Source organism: Tupaia chinensis, unplaced genomic scaffold (genome assembly GCF_000334495.1).
Source record: "Tupaia chinensis unplaced genomic scaffold, TupChi_1.0 Scaffold000617_1, whole genome shotgun sequence".
Classification (NCBI taxonomy): Eukaryota; Metazoa; Chordata; class Mammalia; order Scandentia; family Tupaiidae; genus Tupaia; species Tupaia belangeri.
Window position 1 is genome coordinate 543,890 of NW_006160136.1, and position 14,944 is coordinate 558,833.

A 14,944-nucleotide genomic window follows, 5' to 3' on the forward strand; every position below is an offset into this window, starting at 1 on the left:
TAGCAATTAGAAATATTTTTTTTCCTAATTAAAATTGTGGAAAACACAGCTCTGATCGTCTGGAAGATTTCTCTTTCTCAGAGCTTCCTGCGGGTTCTGTCCTTGTAATGCAGAAGAGCTGTTGTCTGTGTTCTTGCCACCAGCAGGATAGATTCATTAACCTTTACACTGATTTGAACTGTCGTTTGAATAAATATTTATACCCTTTTTCCCTGATGACTTAATGAAGTCCTTTATCAATAGCACTGAGATCTCCTTTGACCTTTGCCACCTGTTCATTCAGAAAATTTTCTTCAAGTGGTTTCATTTACATTGTTAATCTCTTGCTGCCTCAGTCAAGGTTGACACAGAAATACATTTATCCTGAATTTAGTAGAATTACTTCGCATTCTTTTGGCTTCTGCAGAGAACAAGAAAACATTTCTGTCTTTTTTTTTTTTTTTTTTGAGAGATTTTTGCTATAGAGCATGTGTGCTTATAGAGAGACAGAAAGTGAGAAATCACTCCCCACGGGGGATGGCCATGCCACAATTCCTTTTCCTCCATTCTCCTCTCAGGATTTTGGGTACACATGCGTATGCACTGGGTGTGAGTTTCAAGCTGCTGGGTCCGGGACTAGAAACCATTACGCCATCTGCTGGTTCCAATGTCTGTCTTTCTATATACTTAAAAAAAAATGTTAATTATTTATTTTATTTCATTTGTTATTAGCATTGTTATTATTTTTAATTCTACCAGAGAGAGACAGAGGAAAAAAAGAAAGAGAAAGAGAAAGTGAGAAAGCAAGTCACCAAGTCCAGGACTCAAACCATGGTTGCCCATATGGGAGTCCAGCATCTTAACCACCATGCCACCTGCTGACCCTTCTACTTTTTTTAATGTCAGGATGTAGACCTTTCCTACTTCTTGTGCATTTGTTTAACTTTTTCTCTGCCTATGAAGTATTTCTCTCCTTACTCTTTTGATGATTGTTTTAATTTCACCTTTCCCACCAGTATCTTCTAAAAGATGTAGTAATAGTCAGAAAGTGTTTCTGATTCCCTGTTTCAATCCTATAAATGAACACATAATGTGACCAATATGGTAGTAAATGCTTTATATATTTTTCAATTTACTTCTTAAAATACTCTTTGGGGTGATGGGAAGGCACTATTCCATTTTGCAGGTGAAGAGGTTGAGATTTACCAAATAGATGTCAAATGCTCAGCCTCAGACAAAGGATGTGGACTAGCTGATTCCAGTATTTAGTTTTGCTATTTATTAGATGCATAACCATAAGCTGGTAACTTAACATTTTTGTGCCTTAGTTTTGTCATTGGTAAAGTAAATATAATCACAGTTCCTTTCTGTACTAATGCTGTGAAGGTGGTTGTGGATTAAGTAAGTTAAACTACACAGAGCTCTTAGAATGTTCCAGTAATATTAAGTGCTATTTAGGGGTCAATGACACTGCTATGTCATAAGGTCTTTTCTTGGATGGATAAGGGATATATCATAAGAGATGAAACCCAGGGATATTTTCCTCAGTTTCCAAACTTGGATTTCTTCCTTATTTGCTAAATAGAATGAATAGTAATGCTTCATATTAGATTCAGTGTTTTACTCCTTTCTTCTGTCAAAAGCCTTGTCCCTTGAGATTCAGTTGCTTACTTGAATACTTAACTATAGCTTTTAGAAACATGGAACTATTTGGCTCTCACTTGGTTCTTATACTGGTATATAATAAGTGGCTCTTTTGGGGACCAGTAGATGGTGTAATGGTTACCTCACTGGACTCCCACATGGGTGACTGCTGTTTGAGTCCTGGACCAGGTAGCTTGAAATTCACACTGGGCTCATGTGTGTGCATGCCCAAAATCCTGAGAGGAGGATAAAGGAGAAGGGATTATAGCATGGCAATCCCCCTGGGGAGCTTATTTCTCACTTTCTGTCTCTCTAGAGAGTGCACTCACCCTATAGAAAAATCTCTCTTTAAAACAAAAAGTGGCTCATTTGTTTGCTTGCTATTTTTCTTTTTATGGTAGAGAGTGCACACACACACAAACACACACAGGAGAGAGAGAGCGAGTGCACACAAAGCATCCTTAGAAGGTCTCATTATGTCATGATTCCTTCTCCCCAGCCCTCCAGCTTCACAGGATCTTGGGCATGCAGCCAGTGTGTTTGCAAGCAACTGGGAAATCTGAGCACACGATTGTCCTGTGGCTTCCAGGCTCATGGGGCATTAAATGCACTGCATTGGAGCAGCAGGGTCAGCTCTTTTGTTTTAAAGGAAAGGTAGTCTATTTGTCAAAACTTCCTTTAGAAAAACAAACCATTCTTTAAGAACTAAGCTATGGAATGATGTTCTTTAGTCATCCTTAATTGCATGTACATTTAAAAGCAAGGTAGAGGGGGCGAAAGAAAGGCATATTAATTAGAAAGTTCCAGTTATAAGAATGACACACCGGTGTTTTCTTCATCTGTATGGTACCTTTTCATTGAATGGGCCCTAGAAGCCATGGGAGCTTAGTGGGACCTGTTAATGCTTCTTATTCATTGCCTTCCTAAGACACTGGAGAGAAAATGTCTTGCTATCCGTATTGTTTTTAGGGTTGCAAAGTACCGCTTAGAAAAACAATTGCTACAGGTACCTAATTTAAAAGATTTAAACAGAATTTCTTCTGTGGTTTGAAAGGAGCTGCAAATCTCAATAACATCTATTGGGATGAAAACAATCTCAACCATCCAAGATGGCTAATCCTAAACAAAAAGAAAAAAAATATGCAAGGGTTAAGGACATAGTGGAAAAGCCATGTCGTCCAATGATCCAAGGCACAAAGAGATTGTCTGCTTGACCTTGCTTCTCTTACGATGCTGACATGTGACTGAGTTTTTTCTTTCTTTTTTATTTTTCCTGCCAATATTATTAATTGGAGTTTAGAGTAAACTTAGAAATACATTTTTATTGAGGGGTAAGCCCACAGTTGAAGAGATGGAAGAAGGGACCAGAAAATGGGAGTAAAAAGAGGGGCGAATGAAGCCCACTTAGAGGAGAGCGATTAAGAGTATTCTAGAGAAGGGCCCATTTTCACTGAAATTGAAAGATGAGGATGGAAGATATTTGCCAAGCAAGGAAGCTGCTGCTTTGGCAACTCCCTTGGTAGTGCCACAAATTCAGTCTGGTATGACTGAGTTTAAACAGACAAAAGCCAGTATTTGCAGACAAAGAACTAAGTTCAGATGCCCAGATAGGACCCCGATTCCTTTGAAATGATAAGAACTAAGTGGAGCTGGTTTGGTCTGAGTGGGTTTCATGTGAAGCAGCTTTGAATAGATTTTATCCAGTTATATTTAAAATAAATAAATAAATAAATGTGATTTGACTTGGTGCTTTCTGTATTGAGACTGTCAAATGTTTGTTTGATTTGTCACAGGTTTTTTCTTGTTGGCTATTTAGCTTTTCTTTTTTTTTTTGGAGGGGTTTTTGCTACAGGGCACGTGTGCTCACCAGAAAGACAGAGAGAGACAGAGACACAGAAAATGAGAAATAACCCCCCCCCCAGGGGGATGGCCACACCGCAATCCTTTCTCCTCCATTCAGATCTTGTGATCTTTGGCACACACGCACACACACCTTGCGTGAGTTTAAGCCACTGAGTTCAGGACTCGAACCAAGGTCAACTGCATGAGAGTCCAGCAAGCATTGTAGCCATTACACCATCTGCTGGCTCCACTTTTTTTTTTTTTTAGAGAGAGATTTTTGCTATAGGGTGCGTGTGCTTACTGGAGAGACTGAAAGAGACAGACAGAAAGCGAGAAATCAGCCCCCAGGGAGATGATTACTCTGCAATTCTTTTTTTTTTTTGGAGAGATTTTCACTGTAGGGCGCGTGCGCTCGCCAGACAGACAGAGAGCGACATAGAGACAGAAAGCGAGAAATCAGCCCCCAGGGGGGATGGTCACGCCACAATCCCTTCTCCTCCATTCTCCTCTCGGGATCTTGGGCACGCACGCACACGTGCCCGGCGTGAGTTTTAAGCCACCGGGTCCGGGACACGAACTGCGGTCGACTACGTGGGAGTCCAGCGACACAGCCATTACGCTAACTGCTGGTTCCCGACTCTGCAATTCTTTGCCTTCTAGTCTCCTTTCAGGATTTTGGGCACACATGTACACACACCCAACATGAGTTTTAAGCTGCTGAGTCCAGGACTTGAACAGTGGTCAGCCATGTGGAAGTTCAGCGACATTACCATGATGCCACCTGCCGGTCCCCTGCTGTTTAACTTTTTACTTCTGTTTCTGTAAAATAATAGTTCAATGGCTCAGCCGTGGTGACACAGCAGCAGTGCAGTGCTCTGCAGAGCTGGAAGCCACATGGAAGATGGGGATGGGGATTCGGTTTCTAGGTAGACCTGTACCTGCTGGGTGTGCATACATGCCCATGATCCCGGAAGGCTGAGAAAGACTGGGGCGAGGTACCAAGGTGGGAGGCTCTGTTGAAGATGCCTGTCCCTCTTTCTCTTTCAGGAAAAAAAAAATGGTTAAACTTTTTCCAAGTTTAAATTTCCATTGGAGATAAATTAATTTTTTCCATCATACTTTTTAAAATATCACTTTAAATGTAAGAGATTTTGTTAACTTTCTCTTCTATTTCTTTCATTTCTTTCTTTATACTTAACTCTTCAGTATATTTGGTATCAAATAGGTATTGATTATTTTTCATCCTATAACCAGGTATCTTAGTCACACTTAAAGATTAATCCATTCCAAAAACTCATCCATTCCTTTCACACTATTTGACATCACCGTTTCCTATATTAAATGTTTACTGTAGTTTAATTATCAGTGATACGTGTCCTTGTTATGTGTGAGAATTGCACCAGTGTCGTAGTGTGGGCGAAGTCCCTGTTCGGGCGCCAGAATGTCCCGAACCCGCGGGACGAATCGGGCAGGGAAACTCAAGCGAGGGGGCGGAGGTCTGGAACCGGCGCAGCGTCTCAGCACGGGAGCGAAAGAAGTATCACAGCTCACACAGTGTCACAGTCCTTGATGGTGTAAGGTTTCACTCATTTATTGAGGGCTAGAGCGCTTTCTTATATACACAAGGCAGAGGGAGGTAGGCGGGGTTTACAGCGGACCTTATTGAGGACTTGTCAGCTCTGTGTAAATCAGGGGGTCTGCATTCCTAGTGTCTGTGTCAAGGTCGCACCAGCCATTTTTAAGCAGTAAAGGTCATGACAGCCATTTTGATGTGGGCGGCTCCCCACATCGTAGTTACAAATCATTAAATCTATCTCACAGAATATGTACCTACTTCTAGAGGTTGCTTGCACATTCTATTTTTTAGCTATTCTTATTTCCTCCATTTTCCAGCTCTACCTTAGTGTAATTGTGTCACAATAGCTCAGAATATCAATGACATGCTATTAAGGTGTCATATCAAGATACAGAACAGTTCTTCAAAACTCTTTTTTTGCTGCGCCTGTGTATTCAAACACTTGTTTCCACCCTTAATCATTGGAAACTATTACTGTTTTCCATCCCCTATCACTTTGCCTTTTCCACAATGTTTCTATAAATGAAATCATGCACTATGTAGCCTCTGGGTCTGCTGTGCTTCTCTTAGCGTAAAGCATTTCAAATGCATGCATGTCGTTGTGTTTGTTCCTTTTTGTTGCTGAGTTCATTAAATGATGTATTATACATTGTGTTTCTTTTAATAGAAATACCTGAGTCTGGGTAATTTATTAAAAAAATCAAAGATTCTTTATTTTCTTAAGAATTATTTTATTTAACCTTATTTATTTATTCATTTATTTATTTTAATTTGACCAGAGAGATACAGAGTGCGAGAGAGAGGGAAAGTGAGAAAGCAAGCTGCCACCTCTGGGACTTGAACTGTGATCAGCCATGTGGGAGTCCAGCACCCCTAACCACCATGCCAACTGCTGGGCCCAAGAATAAAGATTTATTTAGCTCACAGTTTTAGAGGTCCAGTGTCAACGGCTGCATCTGGTGAGGGTGTTTTTGATGGAAACTCCCTCCAGAGTTCCTAGGTGGTATAAGGCATCACACAACAGGAATTTGTATGTGCATATCCTTGTCTGGGTGTCTGCTCTTCTCATTAATGTCATAACTAGGGCCCCACACTGTAACCTCATCCAATCTCAATCACCTTTCAGAGCCACACTTTTTTTTTTTTTTTTGAGAGGTTTTTGCTATAAGGGTACATGCGCTTGCCAGAGATACAGAGAGAGACAGAGAGACAGAAAGCAAGAAATCACCCCCAGGGGCGATGGCCACGCTGCAATCCCTTCTCCTCCATTCTCTTCTCAGGATCTTGGGCACACACGTACTCGCGCCTGACATGAGTTTAAGCCACCAGGTCCGGGACTTGAACCGTGGTCAACTACATGGCAGTCTAGTGACATAGCCATTACACCAACTGCTGGCCCCAAGCCTTCACATTTTAACACTATGATCAGACTAAGTCTCTTCCCTCTCTACATTGCTACAATGGTCACCACATTTCAACACATGAGTTTCTGAGGACACATTCAGAACATAGCAGATGACTCAACCACACTTTGTTTATTCTCCAGGTGATCAATACTTGTTGCTATCAGTTTTTGAAAATTGGGTATGATAAAATACCTACTTTATGTAAATTATATGCCTTTTACATTTTTGATATAATTAGTTGAGAGTAGACACTGAATTTTATCTAATATCTAAGAGAACTCATTGCCTAATCTTTGACTTGTTTGGTACTACAGTCTACTATGTCACTAAGTTTTAAAATATCCAGTCATCTATTTTTCCTGGGAAATGTTAAACTTGATTATGGTGGGTTATTTTAATATACAATTGATTTTTCTTTGTTGTTTTTAAGAGAGATTTTTGCTATAGGGTGTGTGTGCTCACCAGATACAGAGAGAGAGAGAGACAAAGAGACAGAAAGTGAGAAATCACCCCCCAGGAGGGATGGCCACATCACAATCCCTTCTCCTCCATTCTCCTCTCAGGATCCTGGGCACACATGCACACACGCCCGGAGTGAATTTAAGCCACCAGGTCCAGGACTCGAACCGTGGTCAGCTACATGGGAGTCCAGCAACATAGCTATTATGCCAACTACTGGTCCCCCTTGGAATTTATTCTTAATTGTACAAGGAAAGCTATGTTGTTATTCTTGATGATTGTATAGCGTTCCATTGAATAGATATACAATTTCGTAAAAAAATGTTCAAATAGTTTTTTTTACTGATAGATATCTAGGTTGTTTCCAATCCTTATCTGTTACAAATAGAACAAAGGTGAAAACTTTCATTTGTACCTTTTTCTCACAGATGCAAACATATCTCAAGGAGAATATGTACACTGGACTGGCTAGGTAAAACAGCATATGCATGTTTAGTTTGATTAAGTTATCATAAGACACAGTCACACCAATGACTCTAAGTTCTGTGTCCCAATACCCCACCAATACAATCATTATTGTCCTTCTTAAAAGGAATATTTATTTATTTATTTATTTATTTTTAATTTGACCAGAGAGAGACAAAGAGAAAGAGAGAGAGGGAAAGTGAAAAAGCGAACCACTAGGTCCAGCCCTTGAACCGTGGTCAGCTATGTGGGAGTCCAGTGCCTTCATCACACCACCTGCTCGAGCCCTCTTTCTTCTAGTTAATATAATAGTGAGAAAATTGACCATATTACGATAGTAATAGTAAAGTTCATTGAGGTTAAAATCTTTTCAAGTGTTTAGAGCTTTCATGTTTCCTTTTTTTGAACTCTGTTCATATATTTTTGCCCATTATTTTTAACTGAATTGGCAGCTTTTTTGTTAATTTGAAGCAATTTTAGTCTATTAAAGAAATTTGATGTTTGCCAGTCATTTCTTTATTGGCTTTGTATGTTTTTAGAAAGAATATGCTGTAGATATTTTTTATTCATGTATATATACGTAATATTCAAGCTGAGAGTTTTTAAATGTCAGTGATTTCTTTCCTTTAATGTTTTTAAAGTTTCTTTATTTATTTCATGGATACAGAGAGAGATGGCCACTCTCTGCAAGGTCTTCATGCTGCTATCTGGAGCCGGGCAAGGCCACAGGTGCACCCATGGGTGCGCTTGGCATGTTTATTAGGTCTGGAATGCAAACACAGAGCCGTCCCATGTGACTTCCAGGAGAACAAAGCAACATTACTACTGCCTGGGCCTTCTCTTATAATGTTATCCTTTCATATCTATCTATCTATCTATCTATCTATCTATCTATCTATCTATCTATAATGTTATCGTTTAATTATTTAATTATTCATTTATTATTATTTGCCAGAGAGCACATATACTTGCCAGAAAAAGAGGGAAAGTGAGAAAGCACTCCCAGCGGAGGATGGTCACACTGCAATCCCTTCTCCTCCATTTTCCTCTTTTTGGAGGATTTTGGGCATGCATGTACATGCTCCCAGGATGTTCCTCAAACTGGTGAATCCAGGGTTTGAACTATGCAATTGCCATATGGGATCCAGTGAGCTTAACCACCACACGACAGGCTGCCCCTTATGTATGTATGAATGTATGTATGTATGTATTTAGTGAGAATTTTGCTATTAGGGCACATGCACTTGTAGAGACTGAAAGACAAAAATTGAGAAATCACCTCCTGGGGGTCTGGTCATGCTGCAATCCCTTCTACTACATTCTTCTCTCGGGATTTTGGGCACACATGCATATGTGTCTAGCGAGAGTTTCTAGCTACTGGGTCCAGGACTTGAACTGCAATTGATTACATGGGAGTTCAGCTCCTTAACCACCCTGACACCTGCTGGCCCCTTAACTTACAATTTTAATAATCCATCTTTTGCATATTATAATATGCAAGAGTATTAGGTTTACCATTGCCATGCCACTTCTCTTATTTTTTGGAATCATTTTCCTGGCTTTTTTTCGCTTATCTATTTTTTTATATTAACTTTAGAATTTATATTTTACTTATTCTAAAATATGCGGCCATTTTACCATTGGTGCATCTCTTCCTTGAAGTGAGACCGACCTATTGTGTGCTGGAGAAAACCTTCAACTTTGAATGCTTGGTACCAGAGTAAAACCATGACATCATTTGGCACCAATTTCAGATGAGAACCAGATGTTCCGGAACAGTCTCTCGCTACTCTAGACGTGTGATTTAAATCACTTCCACTTCGTAGGCTATGCTACCCACTTTCCTTCCAAATAGAAATCTTACAGGCAAAACATATTACATCATCGAGTATCTCTGGGTGTTTACAAGGGATTTTAGCTAAGAACACTCAAACATGTGGAGATCCTTTTCCATTTTTCTTTGACCGCGAACACATCTTTGTTCAAACAAGTAACTCTTTTCTGCATTGATACAGAGAAAAAGTATGTCCCCCTCAATATTGCTGGTACTCGTTAAAGCCTCCATTTAGGAATAATGAAGTGATAGGAAAAAGAAGTATCTAAAATTTAAAACATTGTGTCAAAACATTCTGCTGTAATGATGAGATCTCTCCTCTTTAAAATGTAAATTTATGTTTTATTGCCAGAGATGGAGAGCCAGACAGAGAGGGGAAAAGCAACCTCAGGTGGGCACAGGCATGTTAAAATCCTTTCCCCTCCATCTCTCCCTCCTTTTGGAATTTTGGACACGTATGCATACATACCTCACATGATTTTCAAACTTCCATGGCCAGGATTTGAACTGAATCTGTCATGTGGGAATCTGGCTTCCTTAACCACAAGGCTACGGGGCCAGCTCCAGATCTCATATTTAAAGCACAAAAACAATTCCAATATAGCACTTAATTTTGTGAGACGTCTTTTGTAAAGCATAGTAGGCCATTAGGAGGATTTCCTTACTTCATTTATTTTGACTTAAAATCTGGTTTTCGTGCTGAGATATGTGAAATATACTTCATGTATTAATCATACATAATAGCAAGGTTTAAACGTATGTTGTGGTGTTTGGCTCTATGAATCTTCAAAAGAACACGGTCCATTCATGAGTAATATAACCCATACTCCTTGAATGGTCATTAAAAAAATCCTGCCTTGATTTTTCTGTGAATATCAAAGTTCTCAGAAGTATACCATTGAGACCAAGCCTGCCCAGAATTCGGAGATTCTCCAGAATGACCCAGCAAGACCCCCTCCCACGTCCTTCCTCTGGTATTGTGATTTATCCATGTTTGACAGGAAGAGAAGAAGCATTAAGAAGAATAAGCTAATTTTTAGAAAGACCGCTTTTCATGCCTGCTCTTTTTGAGTCAGTAACAGGGATTTCAAAGTTGAAAATATTGAGGTTTTTACAGTCTCCGTAGTACAATATTTATACTTTGATACGGAATAAAATTTCCCAGTTAGCACAATGTTTGAAATACAAATTTGATTTACATTTTACTTTCAAAGCTTTTCATTCTTTTTGGTGAATGTCCCCTGACAGCACTCTCTGCAGATTCATTCGGTTTGTTTAACGTTGGCTCTTCCTCTGCCTTGAGTCAGACTTGGTTGAAGATGGCAGTAGAGAACCCCACCTGCCAGCCCTTGTTAGACAGGTCTGCGTGTTCCTGTGTAACCTTTGCGTTTATAAAATCTTGTAAGAAAGCCTGCTCTTAGAAGTCCTTCTCTCTCTTTCTCTCTTTTTTTTCTTTGTTTGTTTTGAAAGAGCCTCTTACACATAAGTGAGGTGAATAGGTGAACCACATTGATTTCTTTCAAAGAAGGGTGTTATGTAAATGCGGCCTAGTGGAAATGCCTTTCCATTTCCTGCATTGATCTCATCTTGAAGCCTCGCAGTCAATCCTATTTTTTTATGTATTACTATTTTAACAGAAATCCCACGTTCCAAAATGAAAGTGACTGACCGAAGCTGTTGAAATGATGCTGAAGGGCCTCTTACCCATCATCTTTGTAGTTTCAGGATGTCATTAAAAAACAACCACAGCCAATGATAAAATGAACCAATGGTTGTGCACGCTGTTAGCTTTATTCAAATAGATTATTTTGTTTTCTTTTTTCCCAGAAAATCCATTATTGCAAGATGGCTTTGAATTAAGCCCAGACTATAAAGAATAGCTTTTACTGTATACAATGTAGGATAGAGGATGTTCTTACCTTAGAGGTAAGAGTGGAATACTATCATTGAGTGTTTAGAAAAATGATTCCACCCTCCCACTCCATTTGCTTAGCTAGGAGAACCAAGATTGAAAGCGTCCCGTCTCTGAAGACACCCCAATAGTCCATGCCAAGCTAATTTGTGTCTCCCTCCATAAATGGAAGTTCAATGACAATATGTCAATACATTTTGCATCTGTGTTTCAGTGTCTTGAGCATTAAAAAAGGAACTCGAATTGGTACCAGTATGTAGTGGAGGTTCTGTAATTTAACGGTTATTACCAAAAATGGCCAGATCCTATTGTTTCGATTGAAGATAATAATTGTCTTTCATTGCCAGCTCACATATACACTCATCAGAGAGTGGGAGAGAGAAGGAGAAAGTGAATGCACTTCCCAGTGTCATGTGATCACGCTGCAGTCCTTTTTTCTCCATTCTCCATCCTGTCTGGATTTTGGACACACATACGTGCGCTCCTGGTACGTTTTTCCAGCCTCTGGTAATGGTAAGCCATGTGGAATCTGGCTCCCTTCACTTCAGGCTATAGGGACAGTCCAATAGTGTTAAATCATAATCTCCTAATCTGCTTTAAATCCTATTATAGTTTGTTAAATGTAATTTCAGTTGATCAGAGCCATCTATGATGCCTACCTTTTATAATAATCAGGTCTAGCCACCAGCAGGTGGCGTGGTGGCTAAGGTGCTGGACACTCCCACATGGCCAACCATAGTTTGAGTCTCGGATCTGGTGACTTGCTTTCTCACTCTCTCTCTCTCTCTCTGTGGGTCAAGATAAAAATAAATAAATAAATGAGTGAATAAATAAAATGAAATAAATAAATATTTTAAAAAATAATCAGGTCTACTTAAAAAAAAATCAGGCCGTGGGATCAGTGTTCGTTCTTATGCTTTCATGGCTATTTACTATATAGAGTGCTATGAATTCTCCTCTGTGCTTCTAGTATTTTCTGTCTAAAAGTGACAGAGCATTTAAAAAGAGAGAAAATGAATTTAGGCCAATAGCTAAACCTTGATTCTCTGCCTCAGTCCACAGTTATCATTCATTTTTCACAGTCTGAATTCCAATGATCAAAAAATGGGTTCTCGATCTACACTGCATTTGAATTTCTGGCAAAGGACTACCTGTATATCTGTGGTCCCCCACATTCCATATGAAGTTTTTACTATGAAATATAGGTCAGGCTAGCCCATGGCCTGGAGGTTAAGGCGGCTGGGTCCCCAGTGGACGACTACATAGTTTAATTCCTAGATCAAGTGGTCTGGAAATACACTGGGTACATGTGTGTGTATCCCAGATCATGAAAGGAAGGAGGAAAGGAAGAGAAAGGATTATGGTGTGACCGTGCCCCACGAGAGGTGTTTCTCATTGCTCCTGCCTCTCTGTCTCTCTCCTGTGAGTGCATGCACTCTCTAGCAAATTCAAAACATAAACAAGCAAAAAGCAAAAGCAAAACAAAGGGTGTGGGGAGAAATGCAGAGTCCTTCATGCCCTGGCTCCAGGTTCTGACCCTTACCAAGTCTAACCTTGTCTTCTGTCAACATATGCATGTATCTTTGTATCTTTGGGTGATCTTCGAAGAGGCAGGGTGAGCTCTGGAGCCAGACTGCCTAGACCAGAAGTTCCGCTGTATCCCATCCTAGCTGTGTGACCTTAGGCAAGCAAGTGAGGCCCTCTGTGATTCAGTCTTCTCCTCTATAAAATAAGAATAGTAATAGCATCCATTTCATGCGGTTCTTAGGTCACATGAGGTTATAGAGGCAAAGCCCTTTAAAATAGAACTGCTATATTGTAATACTTAGTCAGTATTTGCTATAGCAATAATGTTTATCATCAGGACCAGCAGGTGGCATGGTGCTTAAGGTACTGGATTCCCACATGGCTGCCAATAGTTCAAGTCCTAAACCTGGTACTTAAAAAACACACTGGGAGAATATGTGTGCATGCCCAAAATCCCAAAAGGAGAGGAAAGGAGAAGGGATTGAAGCATGATCATCTCCCCTAGGTTGGTGATTTCTCACTTTCTCTATGTCTCTCTCTGGTAAGTACACATGGCCTATGGCAAAAATCTAAAAAAAAAAAAAAAAAAGGAATAGGTAAAGATTAATTATCATCATGAGCATCACAAGTAGAAGCTAATATACTTATTTATTCCCTACCTTGCTTTAGTACATGACCATCCCTCCTGAGGGGTGATTTCTCACTTTCCCCCTCGGCCCCACTCTGTCTCTCACTAGAGGGTGCACGTGCCCTATGGCAAAAACCTAAAAAAAATAAATAAGTAATTATGATCCCTGAGCATACAAATATTAAAGTCTGGATGGGAGACTGTTGAATAATCCACAGATGAATAATTGCATGCTTAGATAATTGTATAAAGGAAAATGATAAGATATGGTGACCTAATTTAGATTGCGTGATCAGAATCCATTCTGGAATGATATAAAACATGAAACAAAATGTCTTGTTCTCTGTGATGCGGTTGGTAACATACTGGACTACAGAGCTGGAAGCCACATGCCAGCCACAGCTCACATCGGGGCCCAGTGGTCCTGAAGAGATGCCAGATGTGTGCACATGTGCTCAGGATCCTGTTGGGCTTGAGGGCTAGAGGAAAGGATCTTAGTGAGACCAGGCTGATTAGAAGATACTTCTCTCTCTCTCTCTCTCTCTCTCTCTGTGTGTGTGTGTGTGTGTGTCTTTGTCTCTGTCTCTCTCTCCTCTATTTCTCGCTCATGTACATGCACATGCTCTGTCATGAATGAATTTTTAAAAAGTAAAAAATGGTTTTCAGGGACCAGTCATTAGCACAATGGCCATGTCACTGGATTCCCATGTAGTCAACCATGGTTTGAGTCCCGGACCCGGTGGCTTAAACTCATGGTGGGCATGCGTGTGCGTGCGTGCCCGGGATCCCAAGAGGAGAATGGAGGAGAAGGGATTACAGTGTGGCCATCCCCCCTGGAGGGTGATTTCTCACTTTCTGTCTCTCTGTCTCTCTCTTGTCTTTCTGGTAAGCACACACACACCCTATAGCAAAAACCTCTCAAAAATAAATAAATAAATAAAACACAACCAAATGGTTTTTAAGACATTAAGTAAAATAATTGATATAAAGAGCAATTAAATCACCTCAGTTGGCAAATGCTCAAATAAAACTTGACTTCTGTCTGGTAAGATTGAGATTTGGGGTTCACATCTTTGATATGACACAAAGAAGGATCTATTTACCTCATTCACTGTTGGTTTGCCGTTTTGTGATTTCACAGGGGTGCGTCCTCAACTGGCAAGGGAGGAAAGTGTCGTGTTTGCTGTAAACACAGTTAATAAAACTGACTGTACTTTAGTTGTAGTTTTAATAGCATTGTTCTCCTGATTTATAATAAAAAGGTAAGAAAGAGGGATGGCTCTGTGGCCTGGTGGTGAAGGGAACTGGGTCCAACATGGCTGACCGTGCAGTTCGAATCCCAGTCCTAGAGGCTTTGGAAAGATGCCATGAGTATGGGTCTGCATGTCCCAAATCCAAGAGAATGGAGAAATGTGGAAGGGATTGTAGTCCTTAGTTGAGGACTGATTTTGTTCTCTCTAGCTCTGTCTCTCTCTGGTGACAGCTTGTATCCTCTGGCAACAACAACAACAAAAAAAGAGTAAGAAAGAAGTAGAACTATGACCCTACAGTGATGTTTGGGGCCTTACTCTTCTCCTTCTAGATATATTCGAGCCAGTACTTTTCTTTTCTTTCTTTATTCTTTTTTTTTTTTTTTTTTTTTTTTTTTTTTAGTTTTTTTTTTTGTGGGTAC

General features: G+C 40.0%; 1 protein-coding gene across 6 annotated transcripts in view; it reads left to right on the plus strand.

Annotated features, from left to right (window-relative positions):
- The window catches only part of RBMS3 (RNA binding motif single stranded interacting protein 3), a 638,647-nt gene that overhangs the window by 383,354 nt on the left and 240,349 nt on the right, over nucleotides 1–14,944 (plus strand). The gene's annotated exons all lie outside the window — the stretch shown is intronic.